At 39.0% G+C, this 22,266-nt stretch overlaps 1 long non-coding RNA gene and 1 pseudogene across 4 annotated transcripts in view; one reads left to right on the top strand and one right to left on the bottom strand.

Moving 5' to 3' along the window:
* LOC127486820 (uncharacterized) overlaps positions 1 to 18,823 on the top strand; it is a 46,086-nt gene extending 27,263 nt beyond the window's left edge. The window contains exons 2-5 of one of the 4 annotated variants that reach the window (XR_011384427.1): positions 2,514 to 3,253; positions 3,422 to 3,577; positions 4,116 to 4,194; positions 17,477 to 18,823. This is a non-coding gene — a long non-coding RNA (uncharacterized lncRNA). Of the gene's footprint in view, positions 1 to 2,513; positions 3,254 to 3,421; positions 3,578 to 4,115; positions 4,550 to 17,476 lie in introns of those variants that run through there. The other 3 variants (XR_011384425.1, XR_011384426.1, XR_011384428.1) reach the window with 3 other exon arrangements.
* Positions 6,231 to 8,746, bottom strand: LOC138846921 (adenylyl cyclase-associated protein 1-like; annotated as a pseudogene).
* Positions 18,824 to 22,266: the final 3,443 nt, after the last annotated feature.

Genomic DNA, 22,266 nt, shown 5'->3' with positions numbered 1-22,266 from the left:
AAAAGCACATCCTTCTTTGGCGGCCATGTTTTTCCATTGGGATCTCACCCACAGAAGTCCTTCATGTAGGACAGTTTTTGCCAAAGTATCTTGGCTTTCCATGACTAAAATGCTCTCATGGGCTTTTCAGCCACACCAGAAAGCCATAAGGGCTTATTCTGAGAACAGAGTGCTACTTCAAGCAATTGTCATTCTATTAGTAAGACTTAGGTATTTTCAAGCAATGAGAGCTTAACAACAATAGCAGAAAATCCAAGACTCAATACACATGAAATCCTCATTTCCTAGCTCAGTTACTAAAACAGCAAAGAAGAAAACCCTTGAATAGGAGAATTAGCACACATAATCACCCTACTACTTGAAGCAGTTTAAATGTATCGAGAAAAGTAAAGGTCAAGAATCAAATCTCTAAACTTTTTGGGGGGGGTTTTTTTTTCATTTTTTTTAAACTTTGATTTAGTAAATATAAATTTTCAAAGTACAGTTTATAGATTACAATGGCTTCCCCCCCCATAACTTCCCTGCCATCCACAACCCTCCTATCTCCTGCTCCCTCTCCCATTCCATTCACATCAAGATTCATTTTCAATTATCTTTATATGCGGAAGATTGATTTAGTATATATTAAGTAAAGATTTCATCAGTTTGCATCCACACAGAACATAAAGTGTAAAATACTGTTTGAGTACTAGTTATAGCATTAATTCACATTGGACAACACATTAAGGACAGAGATCCCACATGAGGAGTAAGTACACAGTGACTCCTGTTGTTGACTTAACAATTTGACACTCTTGTTTGTGGTGTCAGTAATCTCCCTAGGCTCTAGTCACGAGTTTCCAAGGCTATGGAAGCCTTGTGAGTTCACTGACTTCAATCTTATTTAGACAAGGTCATAGTCAAAGTGGAAGTTCTCTCCTCCCTTCAGAGAAAGGTACCTCCTTCATTGAAAAACTGAGGAAATCTCCAACTAAATGCAAACTGTAAAAATAGAAAAGTTGAAACAAGGAAAATTACAATCAAAGATGGGTTAAGAATGTCAAAGATCAGATTTCAAAATTCAAAGATAAAAATTTCTTGTGAGTATTTTCCTATCAGAAAACCTGGTTGTTTTGATATTAACATTTAACATTAACAAATTCTAACTTCATAACAATATGCCTTTGACATTAATACTTAATTTATAGAAACTCATATGGCCAATTCCATGGTAACATCAGCCAATGTTATTTCACACAGGATCCATCTTTCACAAAACTAGAACATTTTATATTTCTCTCAGCTCATTGTCCTGTTCTGTTACTTTTTCCTTGCCAACACCATTTTACTTTAGGACAAATATTACTCACTTTTCCCCTTAATCAAAACACATCATTTATATTCCATAACTTCATGCATGTCTGTCTTTGACAAAGAGATTTTTAAACTTTTCTCTTAATATTGAGTTTCATATATTTGTTAGAATTATTCCTTAATCTTAGTTACTCAATATCTAGTGAAAGATTAGTAAACAATGTTAAATTGACGTATTTTAATAATTTATGATAGCAGCTACTTATCAGCCCAGTGCTTTTTATAGAATTTAAGATGTCAACTTTACATTTAGAAATATTTTCCTTCTTCATATTTACCTAAGTTTTAACAATTATACTTAGATTTAAGAAACCAAACTATTAGACAAGCATGGTTGGGCCATTTTCTTGACAAAAAAAAAACTCTAAAAACTGAATTTTACTTCATATATATGAAGCAGTGCACACTGTTTGGTTTTAGGTCAAAATTATACCTTTATTATTTTAAATGTCTACCAAAAATAAGTAACATTTGCTTGACTAGCATACCTAGGCACAGACATATGTTAATAACTCTGAAAACATTTTTATTTTGTTTTTACAAAAAATTTATTTGAAAGGCAGAGTTATGGGGTGGTGTGAAAGAAAAGAGTACAAGGATGGGCCAGGGCTGGGCCACACAAAAGCTAGTAGCCGGAAAATCTTGGTCTCCCACTTGGTTGGCACCCAACTAGTTGGGACATACCCATTGCCTTCTCAGGCCCATTAGCAAGAACCCAGATCAGTAGTACATAGTTGCTGGGAATTCATCTGGCACTCAAATATGGCTGCAGACATTGCAAGTGATGGCTTTATCCATCACACTATGCCTACTCCTTTACCAACAAATTTCAGACAACCTAGTGTACCACAGATTTATTTAAGGCATGGGCCCCAAGAGTACTTAGATTAGTTTCTTTATGTGAGTACACATTTGTCCATGTGCCAAATGATCAGAAATAGTAAGGGGATTTTACATTACAGACACAACTAGTACCATGTACAAAGTGTAACACACATCACAGTTCTCACCCTACAAAATCACATACACAACATGGACAATCACTTACAATGAATCAATTGATGTGGCCCATGGGACACACATTCCCCTCCTCTGCTGTAGATGGGTTCCTCTAGGTGCTGGTGCAGCTTCTCAATTTCACCAAGATGCTCTTCCCACAGGTCAGCCCCTGCAACCATCCCACCAGGACAGAGAAGTGGGAGAGAGAAAATGCTGGTTACTACTTTGCCAGAAGAATGGACTTTGCCAGCAGCCCCTCAGCAAGATCACCATCCTTCTGCCAATCCCTTTGTCTCCTCATACAGGCACCCAGAGGACACTGGTTAACTTTGGCCCAAGAGTAAATGAGCTTTCAAAACCAGAGAGCCTCCTACTAAGAAAATCCTATGGACCTCCTCTCACACAGTTGTCTGCTATGTGAGAGTTTCATGTTTTAGAAAAATAACAGGATTCAAGATAGGACCTACCTAGCATCTGGAAAGCTATGGCCACCTCCTGTATGTGACTTTAAGGATAACAGAGACAGCCTCACTTGACCTGTCTTCTAATATTACCTTTCATTTTACTGATACACAACTGAACATATTTAGAAAGGACAAATCCTTTTGTACAACCCTTAGAGAGAAGGCTTAATGTAAAAGCACATTATCTTCAACACATCCTACATGGTTAGTTGCTGATAATGGATGCATCAGACAGCCAGCATTAGTCCATGGGTCTGCAGGTGGGTTACAGGAGGAAGGAGAACCTCCAAGGAAAGAAAAGGATTCAGAAAAACAGGAGGAAGGCTAATGAAAGGTTACATTACCTGCACATTTCTTTTCTGAAAACTACAATTCTCTTTCTTTTGGAACTGAGCTGCATCACAGTATTTGCCTGCCTAGAGATACCTGCCCACTTGGTATGACTGCCTTTCATGCATTAGGTATATGTGCAGGATGGGGAACTGCTTGCCTCTCTATAACAACATCTTGCAGCTAGAAGCCAGTACTTGTTAGTGCTTGTGCCTAGAAAACTGTAAGAGTGGCCATGGGGACAAGAGATCCTTAATTTTCCCCTTCCCTTGCAGAGCACTGAGGCCTCAGGCATGGAGAATTAAAGGATGTACTTAGAAAGTACCAAGTGTGTGTGCAGCCCTTTCACTTCATACCCACTCTGTGAGAAGGCACCAGAAAGGGAATGGAAAACAAAGCCTGCCCAGAAAGGAAAATAAGTCAAGTCTTTGGTATTCTTCAATTTCTCTTCTTACTTTCACTTAGTTTAGAGATTCTCCCCCTTTAGTTATGTATATATTTTATCCACTACTTCATTTTTAAAAGAGGTTAGAAGGTATTTGTATAGTTCAAAGATGCATTTGGCAGCAAGTAGTAGAAAATGCTATTATGGCAGCTTGAAATGAGGGACATTTTTCTTTCTGACTTCATAAGGAGTCCACAACTGGGTGGCTGCTGGCTTTGGTTCAGTCTCAGACAATTATTGCCAATTTTTCTATGCTTCTATTAGATTTTTATGACACAAGTCTCATGTTAATGTGATATTAATACAAAAATGAAGACGTATTCCATGTAGTTCATAGATACAATTTGGATGTAGCTTTTATTGAAAATACTTCTAATGTGGTTGGCCACAACTGACAAAATAAAATTATACTTCTATTATTAGCCTTGTGTAAGATTTATATATTCTGTGTAGTTTGGAGTTTGGGAGTCACAACTAAAGAAAGACTTTCTACAGTAATATTTTATGGCTTTTACTCTTTTTAGCCCTCCTAATGATCTTGGAACCATCTTGGAAATAGTACAAAGAAGACAAAACTGAAGCTACACCAAAGTCAAATTTAAGGTGGCTTTAAACCTCACTAAAAAGAAGAGAATGTGTTGTGTCATAATTTTGCTCAAATAAATGGATAGACATAATGGATTTCTCCTATTATTTTTTCACACTTGATGTTATAGTTAGTTCTAAGTCCATTTCTAAGTAATTTAGCCTTTATTTGTTAAGTATAAGTTAACTATTCAGTTGAGATGATAAAGCAGATTTTGTGGAATATAGTATTACATGACAGAAACTTATATCTAAAATGACTATTATAGGCTATTTCTGAAGGAAAGTCAAATTTACACCTTGTGGTGCAATCCCCCTAGAAAAGTAATATACATAGGAGAGCTCATATCAAGCTATTACTTTAGCCCTGATAGTATAAACCCATATTATCACTCATGAAACTTGTGACCATTTTGTTTCAATGATAGCAAAATCACACCAAATAAAAAAGCATTATTTTTTTGAAATTTTATAGAAGTTACACAAATTTCATGCATTTCATATGTACAGATTTAGGAACATAGTGATAACGTCCCATGCAAACCTCCTAATACCCAAGACCAACCCTTCTTCTTCCTCCCTCTTCCATCCCCATTCTTAATTTTTACAAACATCTACTTTCAGTTTACTTAGTTATCATAAGTTGTAGCCTTCATTAAGTAGAAATTAATGATAATCAGTTTAATTTCTAATAAGTTTGTATCTTTTAACTGCACAGTTGAGGTCATTTACATTCAAGGTGAGTGATGATAAATAATGACTTGCCCTTCCATTTTTTGATAAATATTCCTATTGTTAAATTTGGATTTCTTTTGTACTTCTACTAGGGGATTTTCTGCCATCTCATTCTTTCACAATTATGGATATCATTCTGTGTTTCTGTGTGTAGCATATCCTGAAGCATCTTTTGAAAGGCTAGATGAGTGGCAACAACGTCTTTCAATTTCTGTTTGTTGTAGAAAGTCTTTATTTCACCTTCATTCATAAGTGAGAGTTTTGCAAGGATACAGTATTCAGAATTGAAATCTTTTTTTTCTTTAAAGACTTGGACTATATCTCTCCCTTCCCTCCTAGCCTGTAGGGTTTCTGATGAGAAGTCAGCTGTGAGTCCAATTGGAGATCCTCTAAAAGTAATCTGGCATTTCTTTCTTGAATATTTGAGTATCTTTCCTTTATGTTTTATTGTGAAAAGTTAGACTACAATGTGTCATAGTGAAATTTTTTCTGGTCATGTTGTTAGGGGCTCAGTGTGCTTCCTGTACTTGGACATCCCTCTCTTTCCCCAAATTGGTGAAGGTTTTTGTAAACATTTTACTAAATAAGCCATCTAGTCCATTCTCTCTTTACACACCTTCAGGAAATCCTAAGACCTGGATGTTGGGTCCTTTGATAATATCCCATAGGTCTCCAAAGCTATTTTTACATTTTCTATTTTTATCTTGTTTTGCTTTTATTTTTGTTTTTTGGTCTAACTGTAATATTTCCAAATATTTCTCTTCTAGTTTGGAAATTCTTTCTTCTTCCTCACCATGTCTGCTGTTATGGCTGTCCATTACATTTTTATTTGATCTGTTGAATTCTTCATTCCTAATATTTCATTGCAATTTCTCTTCTTCCTCCTCCCTCCCCCATTCCCATTCTTACTTTTACAAAGATCTATTTTCAGTTAATTTTATACTAATGGGTTTAACCCTACACTAAGTAGAGAGTCCACTGACTAGCATGAGAAAAAAAGAACATAAACAAATAAACAAAAACATTGTTCTTCAGCAGTCAAGACAAGGGCTGTTCAAAATCTCAGCATATCAAGAAGTGTTCCACTCCTATAGATTAACTTTTAGGTATCCCTTTAGTAACCACAGATCAGAGAGACTATATAGTATTTGTCATTTTGTGACTGGCTTATTTCAGTAAGTATAATGGTTTCAAGTTGCATCAATTTTGTTGCAAATGACAGGATATCATTTTATCACTGTGTACTATTCCATAGTGTATATATACCATAGTTTCACATCCAATCTTCTGTTAATGGATGTCTAGGTTGATTAAATATCTTTATTTTTTTTCAAGTTTGGTATTAACTTTATTCTATTTTCTGTATAACTTTAAGTACATAAAGGTTTATTTCCACAGGCCTCAGGAAATGGGTAGAAGTCACAGGACAATCTCTCTTCCCACCAAAAAAAGTTGCATATTTTGGTAAGTGTTTGTTCTAGAGGAAAAAACTGAAATTTACATTAGCATTGCTGTGGGAGATCCTTACATCCATCAAGACCCAAAACCAGCCTGCAGGGGAGGTTTTAGTCCTCTGCAGTGCCTGGACGGGAGCCAAGTGCCACTGATGGTGGGCAAAGGAGGCAATGAAGACGACAGGCATCTAGCAGGGAGGAAGAATGCCAGATTCCTTGGGATGGTGTGAGGATATTTTTTTAAAAAGTAATTTCTGTAGGAAGGTTCTGGGCAGGGATCCCTAAGAAAGGGCCCACTGCCCTCAGTGATGGGCACTGCTACAGCAGCTGATCCCAGAGAACCTGCTGTCCCAAGGCTGAGGCAGACTTACAATGGAATGCAGAAGGAAAGGAATGCTTATGGGGAAACTGTTTTGCTTGGAATGCTAGATGGCTAAGTCTCAGCCTTTGAACCAGTGCAACCCTTGCCTCACTTGTCAACAGTGAAAGATCATTTGGTTAGAACAACCACCTGGAATCACACAGCTTCTGCTACCTATCTGCTCACTGTTAGGAAAAGATCGCCTAGTGTGAACGTTCTGATCCGTTCATCCTGGGACTGTTTTATTATTCTCAAAGGACTGTAATTGGTCAAGTAACCCCAAAGCTGAGAGCTAAAATGCACCAGTCCTGGCCTGCCGTTCCTGAAGAATGCATTGGCGGTGTGGCTGCACTGATATAAGGAAGCTGCACCTTCCTGCAGAAGATCAACTGACCTGCTACCCCGCCCCAAATCTCAGCCTGAGGTATATTTCAGTGAAGGCAGGTAGCTGTGCTTCTCAGAGCAGAGAAGCCATTAAGAGCAGAAAGGTAGAGGAAACCTAGAAAAGAACCGTCTTGATAACAGAGTCATCCCGTGTGTGGAGGGAGAGGGCACAGAACCCAGTGGCACTTCACTTAACTGGTGATTTCTGTCACTGTGGTGACCAACTTATGCCCGTTTCATACAGTCTTGAACTGTTCTGGGACTGGGAACTTGTTGAAGTCCCCGCCTTCTGTGGGAATGAGGATGTTCGTCTCAGACGACTTGGCACTATCTCACAGTGCAGGGAATTCTTGCTCAAGTAAGTGTAGCAGCCATCTGTTTTGTTAATGGAAATGGTTGCACTTTACCCATTACCTGAACTTTGACATCCCTATTATTAATTATCTCCACAATGCCCACCACGTCATCGAATACCAGCCTGAGTTTCTTACAGTTATCTACTGTGATGGAGTTAATCTAGCCCTTGATTTGCAATGTCGTGTTGACACACTTGTATAGGTAAGCCACCTGCTTCAGCTCTGTATCCTCAGTTACCAGGTTGGAAGCATTCTCTTGATTTTCCACTCTCCATTTCTTGCCCTCCAGTTCAAGTACAGCTGGCTCCTTCTTTGTGGCTGGTTTGGGGGATGGGCTGGTTTGGGGTTTAGGAGCAGAGAATGGTTTGGGGCCACTGCGTACTCTGAGCCTTCAGGGCAGGGTTCTTGTGAGTCTTCATATCATCAGACACGTGTTTCAGGGCATGTGTGATGCTCTCTCCCTGATTAATCTGCACAAACAGTGCTGAGCGGGAGGCAGAGTCATCGGAGACTGAACTGGTAGGGACTGGCGGGGGAGGAGGGCCAGGTGGCGGGGGAGGAGGACCTGATCCAGCCAAGGGTCCAGACGGCAATCCACTCAGTTCTTTTGCCACAGGCCCCGTTTTGCTCCAGCCAGTCCGGTGGTATGGAACTCCTTAATGTAAGCCTGCAGCTCTGTCCATATACTCAAGTAAGCTTTCACCCAGTCCACATGCTTCTTACCCACATCTTTATATTCCTTGAGGACTTGGTTTGTGTAAAACATGGCAGCATCATTCATTTCTTTCACATAGGGGCCGGGCTTGGGAGCCACAGCCACCCAGCCCAGGGTCTGGATGCTTTCACTGACAGCTGACAGGTGATTGAACAACTTGCTGCCTCGGTTTTTCTCCCGAAATGTTATCACTTCTTGGATCTGCTCGGAGATGGGTACCAGCAAATCAGAGAGCTTATTACCTGCTGGCTGCTGGCACTGAGAGGCTGTAACCAAGAGCGCTCGCTCCAGCTTCAGGCCTGTATGCAACATCTCTGCGTGTTTCTGCACATCTCCCCCAATCTCTTTACTGTTCTTCAAGTACTCTGCCACAGGACCGGCAAGCAGTGAGTCAAATGCCTGCACATAGAGAGCTGCCCCTGCTTTTGAAGGGCTGTCTCCATATCCTCGGTGCATGTCAGAGGTATGGGATACCGCCTCCAGATGGCCCACTGCTCTCTCCAAACTTTCTACCAGATTTTGCATGTCAGCCATAATGGACCACCTCGGTACTGCGATCAGCCGGTCTCCTAAATATCTTTATTTTTAAAGATTTTTTTTATTTATTTGAGAGGTAGAGTTACAGACAGAGAGAGACAGAGACAGAGACAAAGGTCTTCCATCCACTGACTCACTCCCCACAATGGCTGGAACAGAGCCAATCTGAAGCCAGGAGCCAAGAGTTTCTTCCAGGTCTCTCACACAGGTGCAGGGGCCCAAATACCTGGGCAATCTCCTGCTTCTTTCCCAGAACATAAGCAGAGAGCTGAATTGGAAGAGGAACAGTTAGGACATGAACTGGCACCCATACAGAATGTGGGCATCACAGGCAAAGGCTTATCCCACTATAGCACAATGCTGGCACCCCCATATCTTAGCTATTGTAAATTGAGCTGAAATGAACATGGGGGTACATATTACTCTTTCATATGCAAATTTCATTTCCTTTGGAAAAATTCCAAAGTGGGATGTCTAGATCATATGGCAGATCTATATTCAGATTTCTGAAGTATCTCCACACTGTCTCCCACAGTTGCTGTATCAGTTAACCTTCTCACTAAGAGTGCAAGAGGGTTCACTTTTCCCCACACCCTTACCAGCATTACTTGTTTGTTGATTTCTATGGCAAAGACATTCAAAAAGGTGTAAGGTAAAACTTCATTGTGGTTTTGATTTGCACTTCCCTGATGGCTATACATTCTGAGCATTTTTTCATGTAGTCTGTTGGTCATTCGAATTTCTGCTCATCAAAAATATCTGTTCCTTTGCCCAATTTTTAACTGGGTTTTGTGTTTTGTAATTGTTGAGTTTCTAGAACTCTTTATACATTCTGTAAATTAACCCTTTATCAGTTGTATAGTTTGCAACTACTTGTATGTGCATACAAAGCTAATTGATTTTTTTTGTGCTGATGTTATATCCTGATACTTTACAAAACTCTTATGAGTTCCAATATTCTCTTTGTGGAATAGTTTGGGTCCCTTATGTATAGAATCATACCACCTGAAAATAGGAATAATTTAGTTACCTCCTTCTCAGTTTATATCCCTTTAATTTCTTTTCCTTCCTAATGGCTCTTTCTAAATCTTCCAGGACTATATGAAGCAGCAAGGGTGAGAGTGGGCATCCTTGTTTGGTTCTTCATCTGAATGGGAATACCTCCGATATTTTCCTATTTAGTAGGATGCTGGTTGTGTGTTTGTGTGTTTGTCATAAATTGCCTTGATAATGTTGAGAAATGTTCCTTATATACCCAATTTGCTTAATATTTTCAACATAAAAAGGTATTGAATTTAATCAAATGCTTTTTCTGCATCTATTGAGACAATCATATGATTTAGTTCTTCAGTTAATGTGATGTATCACATTTATTGATTTTGGGGTGTTGAAAAATCACTGCATACAAATAGATTGCATACAAATCCCACCTGGTTCAGGTGAATGATATTTCTGATGTACTGTTGGATTAGAATGGCTAGTATTTTGTTGATGATTTCTGCATCTATGTTCATCTGGGAAATTTGTCTCCAATTCTCTTTTTCTGCTGTTTCTTTTCTGATTTAGGAATTAAGGTAATGCTGGTCCCATGGAAGGAGTTTTGGAGGATACTCTACCTTTCAGTTGTTTTGAAAAGCTTTATAAGAATTGGAACTATTTCTTCTTTAAGTGTCTGCTAGAATTCAGCAGTGAAACCACCTGGACATGGGATTTTCTTTGTTGGGAGGGTCTTTATTACTGATTCAAATTCCATCTTGGTTATTGGTCTGTTTAGATGTTTAATGTCTTCATGACTCAATTTTGGTAGATTGTCTGAGTCCAGGAATCTATCCATTTCTTCTGGGATTCCCAATTTGTTGGCATACAGATCTTTGTAGTAATTCCTGATGATTATTTTTATTTCTGTGGTATCTTTTGTTACGTTTCTTTTTTATCTCTGATTTTATTGATTTGGGTCTTCACTCTCTTTTTTGGTTAGTTGGGCAAATGCTGTATCAATTTTGTTTATTTGTTCAAAAAATCAGCTCTTTCATTTCACTGAATATTTTTTATTTTTTCTTGGTTTCTATTTTGTTTACTTCGCTAGTATTTCCTCTACTAATTTGAGGCTTGGTTTTCTGTAGTTTTTCTAGTTCCTTGAGATGCATTCAAATCTCACTTATTTTGGCCTTTCCAATATCTTTATGCAGGCACCAATTGTTATAAACTCCCCTCTTAATATTGATTTTGCTGTATCCCATTAAACTTATATGTTGTAATTTATTCTTAATTTAATTCTAGAGTTTTTACTTCTCTTTTGAATTCTTCTGAGATCCACTGTTCATTTACAAGCATGTTGTACTGTCTCAATGTGTTTGCATATGTTCTAGAGATTCCTTAGCTGTTAATTTTTATGTTAAGGTCTATTTTGTCTGATATTAGGATGGTTACACTTACTTTTTTGCCTTCAGTTAGCATGGAATATCTATTTCCATTCTTTCATTTTCAAACTATGTGTATATTTGTTGGTGAAGTGTTTCTTGGAGACAGCAAATAGGCAGATCTTATTTTTTAATTCCTTCAGCCAATCTATATCTTTGAATTGGAGATGATTTTAGGCCATTTAAATTAAGGTTACTATTAATAAGTGACAATGTGGCCCTGCAATTATTTTCATAAATATTCCTATTGTTTACTTTCTATATTTTGACCTTTTACTAGCAGAATTTTTGCCTTCACATTGCATCATAATGATGCATATCATGTTGTGTTTCTGTGTGTAGCACATCCTTAATCATGTTTTGTAAGGTTGGATGAGTGTTAACAAATTTCTTCAAGTTCTATTTGTTATGGAAGGTTGTCATTTCACCTTCAATCATACATGAGAGCTTTGCAATGTACAGCTTTCTGGGTTGACAGTTTATCTTAAGACTTGTACTATGTCTCTCTAATCTCTTATATCCTATAGAATCTGATGAGAATTCATCTGTGTGTCTAATTAGAGATCCTCTAAAACTAATCCGTTTTTCTCTCATTCACATTTTTTGTATCTCTCCTTATGTTTTACTGTGGAAATTTTGACTACAATGTGTTCTGGTGAAGATTTTTCCTAGCCATGTGTATTAAGAGTTCTATGTTATTTCTGAACTTGGGCATGTATTTCTTTCTCCAAATTATGAAATTTTCTTTAGTTATTTCAGTAAAAAGGCCTTATAATCTGTTCTCTCTTTCTACAGACTCAGGAAATACTAAGACCTGTGTATTGGGTCATTTAATAGTAATCCATAAATCTCTAACACTGCTTATAATTTTTCTAATTTCCTCTTTCACTTGTGTGTGTGTGTGTGTGACTGAAACATTTCCAAAGTTTTGTCTTTTAGATAATATTTTTCTACCTCACAAAGTCTGTTCTTAAGGCTTTCCACTGTATTTTTTAATTGACATATTGAATTCTTCATTTGTTGTATTTCATTTGAATTCTAAATCTGAATTTCATGGGCAAATTTTTCATTCATGTCATTTACAGATTTCTTTAATTTGTGAATTTGCTTCTCATTGCTTCTGAGTAATCCTATGATTGTATTCTGTTTCAGGCATTTCATCAATCTCTTCACCTTCACATTCTAATATTGAAGTTCCATGTTTCTTTTAGGGAAGTCATTTTGTCTTCCTTATTTTTTTTAAAGATTTTTATTTATTTGAGATATACAGCTACAAATATAGAGGGAAAAGACATATTGAAAGGTTTTTGCCGGTGCCGCGGCTCACTAGGCTAATCCTCCTCCTTGCGGCGCCAGCACACCGGGTTCTATTCCCGGTCGGGGCACCAGATTCTGTCCCAGTTGCCCCTCTTCCAGGCCAGCTCTCTGCTGTGGCAGGGGAGTGCAGTGGAGGATGGCCCAAGTGCTTGGGCCCTGCACCCCATGGGAGACCAGGATAAGTACCTGGCTCCTGCCATCTGATCAGCACGGTGCGCTGGCCATGGTGTGCTGGCTGCAGCTCGCCGGCTGCGGCGGCCATTGGAGGGTGAACCAACGGCAAAGGAAGACCTTTCTCTCTGTCTCTCTCTGTCCACTCTGCCTGTCAAAAAAAAAAAAGAAAGAAAAAAAAGAAAGGTTTTCATCGATTGGTTCACTACCCAAATGGAAATGTCGGCCAGTACTGAGCTGATTCAAAGCCAGGAGCCAGGTTCCTTGTCCAGGCTTCCCATGCAGGTACAGGGGTCCTAGCTATTGGGCCATCTTACATTGGTTTTCCAGGCCACAAGCAGAGAGTTGAATCAGAAGAGGAACAACTGGGAAACAAACTGGTGCCCATATGGGATGCCAGGTCACTGGCAGAGCATTAGTCTACTATGCCAAAACACTGCCTCCAACTTCCTTATTCTTGGTTCTTGAATTTCTGTACTTATTTTTATGCATTTGTGGAGATACTTGTTGATTTTTTTCCCCTCTTACTGTTCTTACCTTTGAACTAGGCCTCTGTGGTTTAATAGGGTGTCTGCTGTTTCAATGAATACCTAGAGGTGTGTTCTGGGTGTTTCCAGGGAGCTCTGATCAGTGCTAAAGGGTAGGCCAAGTATCCAGGTGACTACCAATTTGGGCATGGTAGATCTCTTGTTAACAGAAAGGGAGGTATTGTCATCTCTCTAACCACACCCTCACTTCCTCTCTAAAAATGTGATCAATGCTTAGGTATTAGCCATCAGTGAATGTGATACTCATCTGAGATTCCACATGAACAAGGAATCTGTGCAGTTCTGAATGTGAGCATGGTTCCCACTCCAGTGACCCACCACAGGTAATCAGGGAGCTCTGAGGGTGTGAAGCTGCACACAGTGATTTCCTTAAGATCCAGCTACACTTCACACCCTCTTATGCAGTCACAAAGTTCCTTCTGTCTCAGCACACAAGGCTCCAACATTCATGAGAGGTGCACAAAAGAGCTATGACAGCTGCTACCTACTTTTGTCTAAAATGGTGCCCTCCCTTTCTCATCTGGTTTCTGGGCAGCATTGTAGGGGATAGGGAAAGAGAAAAGTGTCCCTTTCTTGATTGAGTGAGCAGGCATCCTGATCCTCTCACGGCTCTTGGCTAGACTCAAAGACAGGGTAGTCTTCTAGGATCTCCCTCAGGCTAAATCTCCAGTGTCATGGGCAACTACAGTCTGATCTCACCTTCCTCTCCAAGCTGGTGCTTTTTTGGCCCTGTGCTGTTGAGGTTTTGTGCTGTGTCTGTGCTCACTGCTGCACATTTGCACCTTCCACACAGTTCCATGATGTCTCTCCTCCTGCTGCAGAATCTCCAATGGAGATTTTCCTCTAACCCTCTCCTGAGAATGCACTTTCTCCACTTTTTTGAAAACTATTTTCCCCTAGCCTATAGCAGCCCATCCTTTCCCTATTCTACTATCTTGCAACCCAGAATTTCTTGTAAGGCTAATTTGGTAATGGTGAAGTCTTTTTTTCTTTTTTGCTTATCTTGGAGATACTTTATTTCACATTTAGTTTTTAAAGATAGCATCACTGCTTATAATATTATTGGCTGGAAGATATTTTTTCAGACCTTGAATACAACCTCTCACTCTCTTCTGGCCTATAGAGTTTCTAATAAAAAGTTTTCTGTTAAGCTGTTTTTTCTTTTTATGTAATTTGACACTTTTATTATCTTTAACATTCTCTACTTGTTTTTATTTTTTTTGACAACTTTTCTACAATATACCTTGGAGAAGTTTTTTTTTGGCTGAGTCTTATTGGGGTATTTTGTGCTCCTTGTATCCTGATGTCCCTGTCTTTTTCAAGACCAGGGAAATTTATGACTACTATTTCATTTAATAGCTTTTCAATATATTTTACTCGTCTTCTTATTCAGAAATCAATATCATATGAATATTTGTCCATTTAAATCATTAAACCCATATTTCACATAAACTTTGTCCATTCTTTTAAATAACTTTCTATTTTTTTCCTACTTATTTCTTTTTTCTTTTTTAAAGATTTATTTATTTATTTGAAAGTCAGAGTTACAGAGAGGCAAAAGCAGAGACAAAGAGAGAGAGGTCTTCCAACTACTTTTTCACTCCCCAGATGGCCACATCAGCTAGAGCTGCACTGATTCAAAGCCAGGAGCCAGGAGCCAGGAGCTTCTTCCAGGTCTTCCATATGGGTGTGGGGGCCCAAGGTCTTGGGCCACCTTCCACTGATTTTCCCAGACCAGAGCAGGAGAGGTGCTGTGATCAGAAGTGGAGCAGCAAGGACTCAAACCATTGCCCATATGGGATGCTGGCACTGCAGGCAATGGCTCTAACCACTACATCACAGCACTGGGTGGTTGGGCTATTTCAAAAGTTTTGTACAGATAAAAAATCCTTTCTTCCATTTGATGTATTCTGCTTTTGAAACTATTAGTTATATTTTTACTGCACTAACTGAAGTTTTCACTTCCAGTATTTCTACTTTGTTATTCTTAATGATTTGTATCTCTCTAGTGAAATTTTCATTCATTTCAACATCACTCTCTCCATTTCTCTTGTATCTCATTAAGTTTCCTCACAATCATTATTTTGAATTCTAGTTCTGCAATTTCATTGATTTTGTTTAGATGATGATCTAATTATGGAGAAATCCTGTGTGCTTTTGGTGGTGTCTTGCTACATTGCTTCAGTTTTACTTGGTCACCGTGTTGATGTCTTTGCATCTGGTGTACTAATCCCTTCTCTATGGAGCAAGTTTTATTAGAAAAGATTTTATGGTTTAGATGGAATGTAGAGTATCATTTGACTTGTTGCTTTGTCTTTGATTCTAGGTGAGCCCACAAGGGTAGCCTTTGAGTGATTTCTTTTTATTCAGTGTCAGATGTGTCTATAAGTGACACAGTGGTCTATTCTGATGTAGTTCATAGGATAGAAGTGTGACTTGGAAGTGAATGTGGACTTTCAAGTTGTGTATATTCAGTCCCCAGAGAGTTTGGTGCATTACACTAGGGATTGTGATTGCCAGGGTCTAATATTTGTTCATATTGACAAAAAGCTGACTGTCCCATTGTCTCACCAGAGAGCTTGGGAGATTTGGGGGGCATTTGGCACCAGTATCTGTGGATCTATCACTGTATGGTGTGACTGGTTCCTTCAGGCCTTGCTGAGAAAGTGGCAATGGTGCTCAGGCTGGTAACACCAACATTCCTAGTTCCTGGACTGAGAGATGTGAACTGAACCATGTCCAGTCCTACAGAATGAGTATAAGGTATACAGAATATTTTGCAGTGGCAGATATGGGTTCAGAATAGAATGCAGACAGATCTTCCTTGGGGTCCACAGGGCCAATTTTAGTTGAGTGGAGCAAATTAGTACTGATTTTTACAGTGTAGAGTAGCCAGGAACCATGGAATCATTATTTAGATCTTTCAGAGTATTAGTCAGGTTTGGGGGATAGTGATAGCCACCTATCTGAAGCAAAGTGATGTACATAGAGCACTCCAGATATCTCATGTACAAATCACTCCAAAGTTTATAATATAAATGTCAACAGTCCCAGTTCTGCAAGGCAAAGAAACTGCCCCCAGTTCTCACAAGACATACATGGATTTTTTTTTTTTTTTGCTTTGTGGCCATGGCTCCTAGCACTATGGTCTAGGAAGTAATGTGGGAACTTCCTCATGTCAGATCCAGATATTTTGGGGGCTACTGTTCTTGCTATTCCCAAGTAGCAGAAGAGAACTCCCCTGAATCATATAGTCAATGGATACAGCTTTTGGGATTATGCCCAAAACTTCTACTGTTGCAAGACATCTGTTCTATATGGTGTAAGTTGCTCTGACTCTGGTTCTTGTCACTTCTAATAGCGGCAGTACAGATATCAGCTGCATGACCCTGGAAAGTTGAGTCTGGTGTTCTGCAGATGTAGGGGAGGGGAGGGAAGCTAGGTGGCTTCATTTTTCAGAGCCAAATTGTTGCTCAGACACAGTAGACTCCCAGTTAGCATGAGTTAGGGACTGTAAGATTCTCCCTCAGGCTGGCACCATGGCTCACTTGGCTAATCCTCTGCCTGTGGCACCAGCACCCCAGGTTCTAGTCCTGGTTAGGGTGCCAGATTCTGTCCCAGTTGCTCCTCTTCCAGTCCAGCTCTCTGCTGTGGCCCAGGATGGCAGTGGAGGATGGCCCAGGTCCTTGGGCCCTGCACCTGCATGGGAGACCAGGAGAAGCACCTGGCTCCTGGCTTCAGATCAGCCCGGTGCCCTGGCCGCAACAGCCATTTAGGTGGTGAACCAATGGAAAAAGGAAGACCTTTCCCTCAAGTGAAACTGCCACCAATGGGGCACAAAAAACAACTTTTTACAGTGGGAAGATGGTAATTCCCAGCTGGCAGCTGGCTGTGCCACACAGCTGGCTGCGGACATCTCTCTGTCCTCAATCCTTATGATGTTCGATGGAATCTCTTTTATGTTTTATCATTTCTTCACTGGTGATATATGTCACAGATGTGTCTACACAGCTTCATGAGGAGCTATACTAGTGGAACTTCCTTATAGTGACTATGGTGCTGGGATGGGCACCCTGATTAAACCATCTTTTGAAATCTGGGTGGAAGTCTCTGTCTTCATGGATTTGTTGGTCTTCACTAAATAGGTGTACTCTGAGGCTGCATGCTAATATTGTTGTCCAGACTACAGTGACACTTGTTGTAGATTTCCTCAGCATATGTTTCACCTTGCTGGCACGTATGCTGTTTTGTAAATTCATCTGGAATTCAATTCTTACAGCTTCACTTTATATTTCTCCATAGAGGTCTTCCTGCCATTAAGTACAACTCAACCTGGCCTTGCATGCTCCCGTTTGATGTCACAGAGACATCAAAGACTGTAAGATTATCTTATCTCTTCAGTGCTATATGCCTCCAAAACCAGTGCTACATGGAAAATGTCAAGCTCTGACATCAACAGATGACATACCTGCAATTTCTTAAAAAAATTACTGTTTCTTGGAAGATTTTTGAAACATTTCTTCACTTCTGTGAATTTGATGTGGCAGTGATTGAAAGAGGCAACTTCAAATACCTCTATGATGCCTTCTGGATCTTTCTCCATTGTCTTGCTTATTAACACATGATTGTCTTTTGTCTGAATTGACATTTTTAGCAAGACTTTTGTCATTGGCATCTGCCTGTCCCAAACATAAGAGTTCTTCTTCTTTCATTCTCTGGCCAACCTAGGAATTTTCCAGGTATTTTTGCCCTGTTCCCTTTGGCTTCTGATTATCACTGTAAAATGTATGATTAACACCCATGCCACTTTTTGAATATATTATGGCTTTGAAGTCCCCTCTGCCAAAATAAAATCAATACACAGTCTTTAAACTCAGCATCACACACTCTCAAGACAAGGATGAAAAACACTGAAGTTATTTGCCACCATGTAACATACATAGTTTTCAGTTCAGTTCCCCATAGGATTCTCATTTCCATCTGAAATCTCATCAGTATGGCCTTTACTGTCCACATTTCTACCAGCATTCTAGTCTTCTGAGCCCTTATCATAGATCTATGATTTCTCTAGCCTTCTCTAATTTCTTACAACCTTTCACATCAAAGCAATTTCAAAGGTTCCTCCACAACCCCATGTACAATTAATTACATAACTCAACTTCTTGGCACCAATTTTCTGAATTACCCCACTATTTGTTCTTTTACTAAACTACCTGAGAGAAGTTTCTTTAAAAAAAGTTTATTTCATCAAGATGCAGTGGCTTCATAGTTATATGAGATTAGGTATCATAATTGCTAACCAGGTTCTTGCAGGCCCACAGATATAATTCTAAACAGAAGCATAGTATGGTAGATAATGAAAACAGGATTTACATAATAAATCAACCATTGTTTTGACTTACTCAATTGTGATGTCATAAGCCACCACTGTGATGTGCTAAAAATTGTGATGTCATAATAAATCATGATATCCTAAAAACCATTGTAATTTCATAATCAATTGAGAGGTCATAAAACCACTGTGATGCCAGAAATAATTGGGAGGTCATAAACCAACAATTATGATGTCTTAAATCAATCATTTTTGTCATAATCTACTGTAATGTCATAAACCTCCATTGTGATATCTTAAATAATTGTGATGTCCTAAAAGCTATTGTAATGTCATAATGAAATGTATTTTCAAAAACTATTGTGATACCATAAAAACACTGTGATGTTATAAGCTAAGATTGTGATGATGATTTTGTCATCATCAATTGTGATGTAATAAACCATGATGATATCATAAAAATACAATGTGTTGTCATAATCAATTGTGAAATAAAAATAATTGTTATGGGGCCACTGCTGTGGTGTAGTGGGCTACACCTGTAGTGCTTGCATCCTATATGGGTGATGGTTTGTTTCTCAGCTGCTCGCCTTACAAATCCAACTCTCTAACTATGGCCTGGGAAAACAGTGGAAGATGGCCCAAGTGCTTGGACCTCTGCACTTGTATGAAAGACCCAGAAAAAAGCTCCTGGTCCCTGGCTTCATATCTGTTCAGCTCCACCCATTGTGGCAATTTGGGCACTGAACCAATGGCTAGAAGACCTCTCTCTGTCTCTGTGTCTGTCTGTCTGTCTCTCTCTCTCTGTAACTCTACCTCTCAAATTAATAAACAAAATCTTTTTAAAAATAAAAGAATCATTGTTATCACAAATTTACCATTGTGATGTCATAATAGATCGTGAGATTATGAAAATAATTTTATCATAAAAATCATTTTGTTCAAAATCAATTCTGATGTTCTAAACTGCAATTGTAATGTCATAAATATTCAATTTGGATGTAATAAACCTATATTGTGATGTCATAGAAAACCTGATGTCATATCATAATGAATTGGGATTGATAATTCTAAGAGTATGACATCATAATCAGTGATGTCATAAATCGATGTTTTGGTATCATAATCTGTTGTGACATCATTAACCATTGTGATGCTATTAACCAATAGTGTGATACCATAAATCTACCATTGTGATATCTTTTTTTTAAAGATTTTTTTTGGAAAGTCAGTTACACAGAGCAGGGAGAGGCAGAGAGAGAGAGAGAGAGAGAGAGGTTTTCCATCTGATGGTTCACTCCCAAATTCACTGAAATGACTGGAGCTGTGCTGATCTGAAGCCAGGAGCGAGGAGCTTCTTCCAGGTCTCCAATGTGGGTTCAAGTACCCAAGGACTTGGGTCATCTTCTAATGCTTTCCAAGGCAATAGAAGAGAGCTGTATCAGAAGTTGAGGAGCCGGGACTCGAAGTCATGCCCATATGGGATGCTGGCACTTCAGGCCAGGGCGTTAACCTGCTGTGCTACAGTGCCGTCCACCCATTGTGATATCTTAAGGCAACCATTGTGCTATCATAATTAAGCATGACTTCATAAAAACTAGTGCAACATCACAAATCAGATCATCATAATTAATTGTGGTGTCATAAACCACCACCATTTTGATGCCATAAGTCAAGTGTGATGTCATAAATCATCATTATGATATTGAGATTGATTGTGATATCATTAAAACCATTTAATGTCATACACCAATAATGGTATGTCATAATTCAAACATTGCAATATAATAAACCATGGCATTGTCATAATCAATGAGAAGATATAAAATGTGACATCATAAGCCTACCATTGCAACATCAAAATTAATTGTGCTGTCCTAAAACATTAATCATTTAAAACATTTATCATAAAACATATATCATTTAATTTTGGTTTCACAAATATAGCTATGCCATAAAACATTTATGTGGTGTCATAAATAGACCATTGCTTTGTTAAAACCATTTGTGATGTCAAAAACCCATTGTTAGTCCAGTATGGTGCCACAGTAGATTAATCCACTTCCTGTGTCACCAACATCCCATGTGGATGCCAATCCAATTATCAGCTGCTTCTCTTCTTTTCTAGCTAACTGCTCATGAAGCTGGGAAAGCAGCAAAGATGGCCCAAATAATTGAGACCCTGTGCTCATGTGGGAGATCCAGTTGAATATCTTGGCTATGGTCATTGTTTCAAAATGAACAATTGTGACATCAACTGAGATGCCATAATCAATTCTCATGTCATAAATCATGATTGTTGGGGCTGGCACCATGGCTCACTTGGTTAATCCTCTGCCTGTGGAGCTGGCATCCCCTATGGGCACCAGGTTCTAGTCCCAGTTTCTCCTCTTCCAGTCCAGCTCTCCGCTGTGGCCCAAGAGGGCAGTGGAGAATGGCCCAAGTTCTTAGGCAACCAAGTGCACTGCAACAGCATGGGAGACCAGAAAGAAGCACCTGGCTCCTGGCTTCAGATCAGTGCAGCACTGGCCGTAGTGGCCATTTGGGGAGTGAACCAACAGAAGGAAGACCTTTCTCTCTGTCTCTCTCTCTCTCACTGTCTATAACTCTACCTGTCAAATAAATTTTAAAAAATCACCATTGTTATGCTATAAACCTACCATTATGATGTTATGAATCAATTATTGCTTAGTTATAAATCATGACTGTGACATAAGCCAAAATTATGCTATAAGTTGTGATGTCCTAAAAACCATTGTGATGTCATAATTTGGCATAAAACAAACATGATATAATAAACAGTTGTTATGCCATAAATATAGTATTGTGATGTCATTAAGACACTGTGATGTCAATATCAATTATAATGTCCTTAAAGCCATTTTGATATAATAAATATGTATTGTGACATCATACTCAATTGTGATGTCATAAAATCCACTGTGATATCTTGAATCTACTATTATGAATTCATTATCAATTGTGATAACATAAACCAACATTAAATCATAATCAATTGGGGCCAGCACTGTGGTGCAGTGGATTAAAGCCCTGGTCTGAAGCACCGGCATCCCATATGGGCACCAGGTCTAGTTCTGGCTGCTCCTCTATCAATCCAGCTCTCTGCTATGGCTTGGGAAAGCAGTAGAAGTTGGCCCCTGTCCTTGGGCCCCTGCACCCACATGGGAGACCTGGAAGAAGCTCCTGGCTTTGGATCGGTGCAGCTTTGACTGTTGTGGCCATCTGGGGAGTGAACCAGTGGATGGAAGACCTCTCTCTCTATCCCTACCTCTCTCTGTAACTCTGTCTTTCAAATAAATAATGTAAATCTTTAAAAAAAATCATAATCAATTGTGCTGTCATGAAAACCATTGATATCAAAAGCAATATTATCATGCCATAAAACAACTCTTGTGATGTTCTAAAACACTGTATTGTCTTAATCAATTATTGTGTCATAAAACTTCACTGTGATATTGTAAATGTATTATTGTGCAATATATTGTAATGTCATAAAAACATTGTAAGTCATCCAGAGTCATGCTGTGCATTCATATTTAGAAGCATTGCTGTGCTACTATTGTCCTGAACTTAGAGTTTCGAACATATTCCTGTTTTCACTTTGTGAGGATACCTTTTGGCACATCTACAGCACTATCACTGGGCTCCAGAGGTAGAAAAAATCCAGCAAGGAAGTGCCTGATGACACATGTTTTATGTGCATCTAGAAAAGCATGATTTCTTTAGAAATTCACCACAT

Source organism: Oryctolagus cuniculus, chromosome 19 (genome assembly GCF_964237555.1).
Source record: "Oryctolagus cuniculus chromosome 19, mOryCun1.1, whole genome shotgun sequence".
NCBI lineage: Eukaryota > Metazoa > Chordata > Mammalia > Lagomorpha > Leporidae > Oryctolagus > Oryctolagus cuniculus.
The sequence above is the reverse complement of the archived record's forward strand: the minus strand, read 5'-3'. Positions and strand labels throughout refer to the sequence as shown.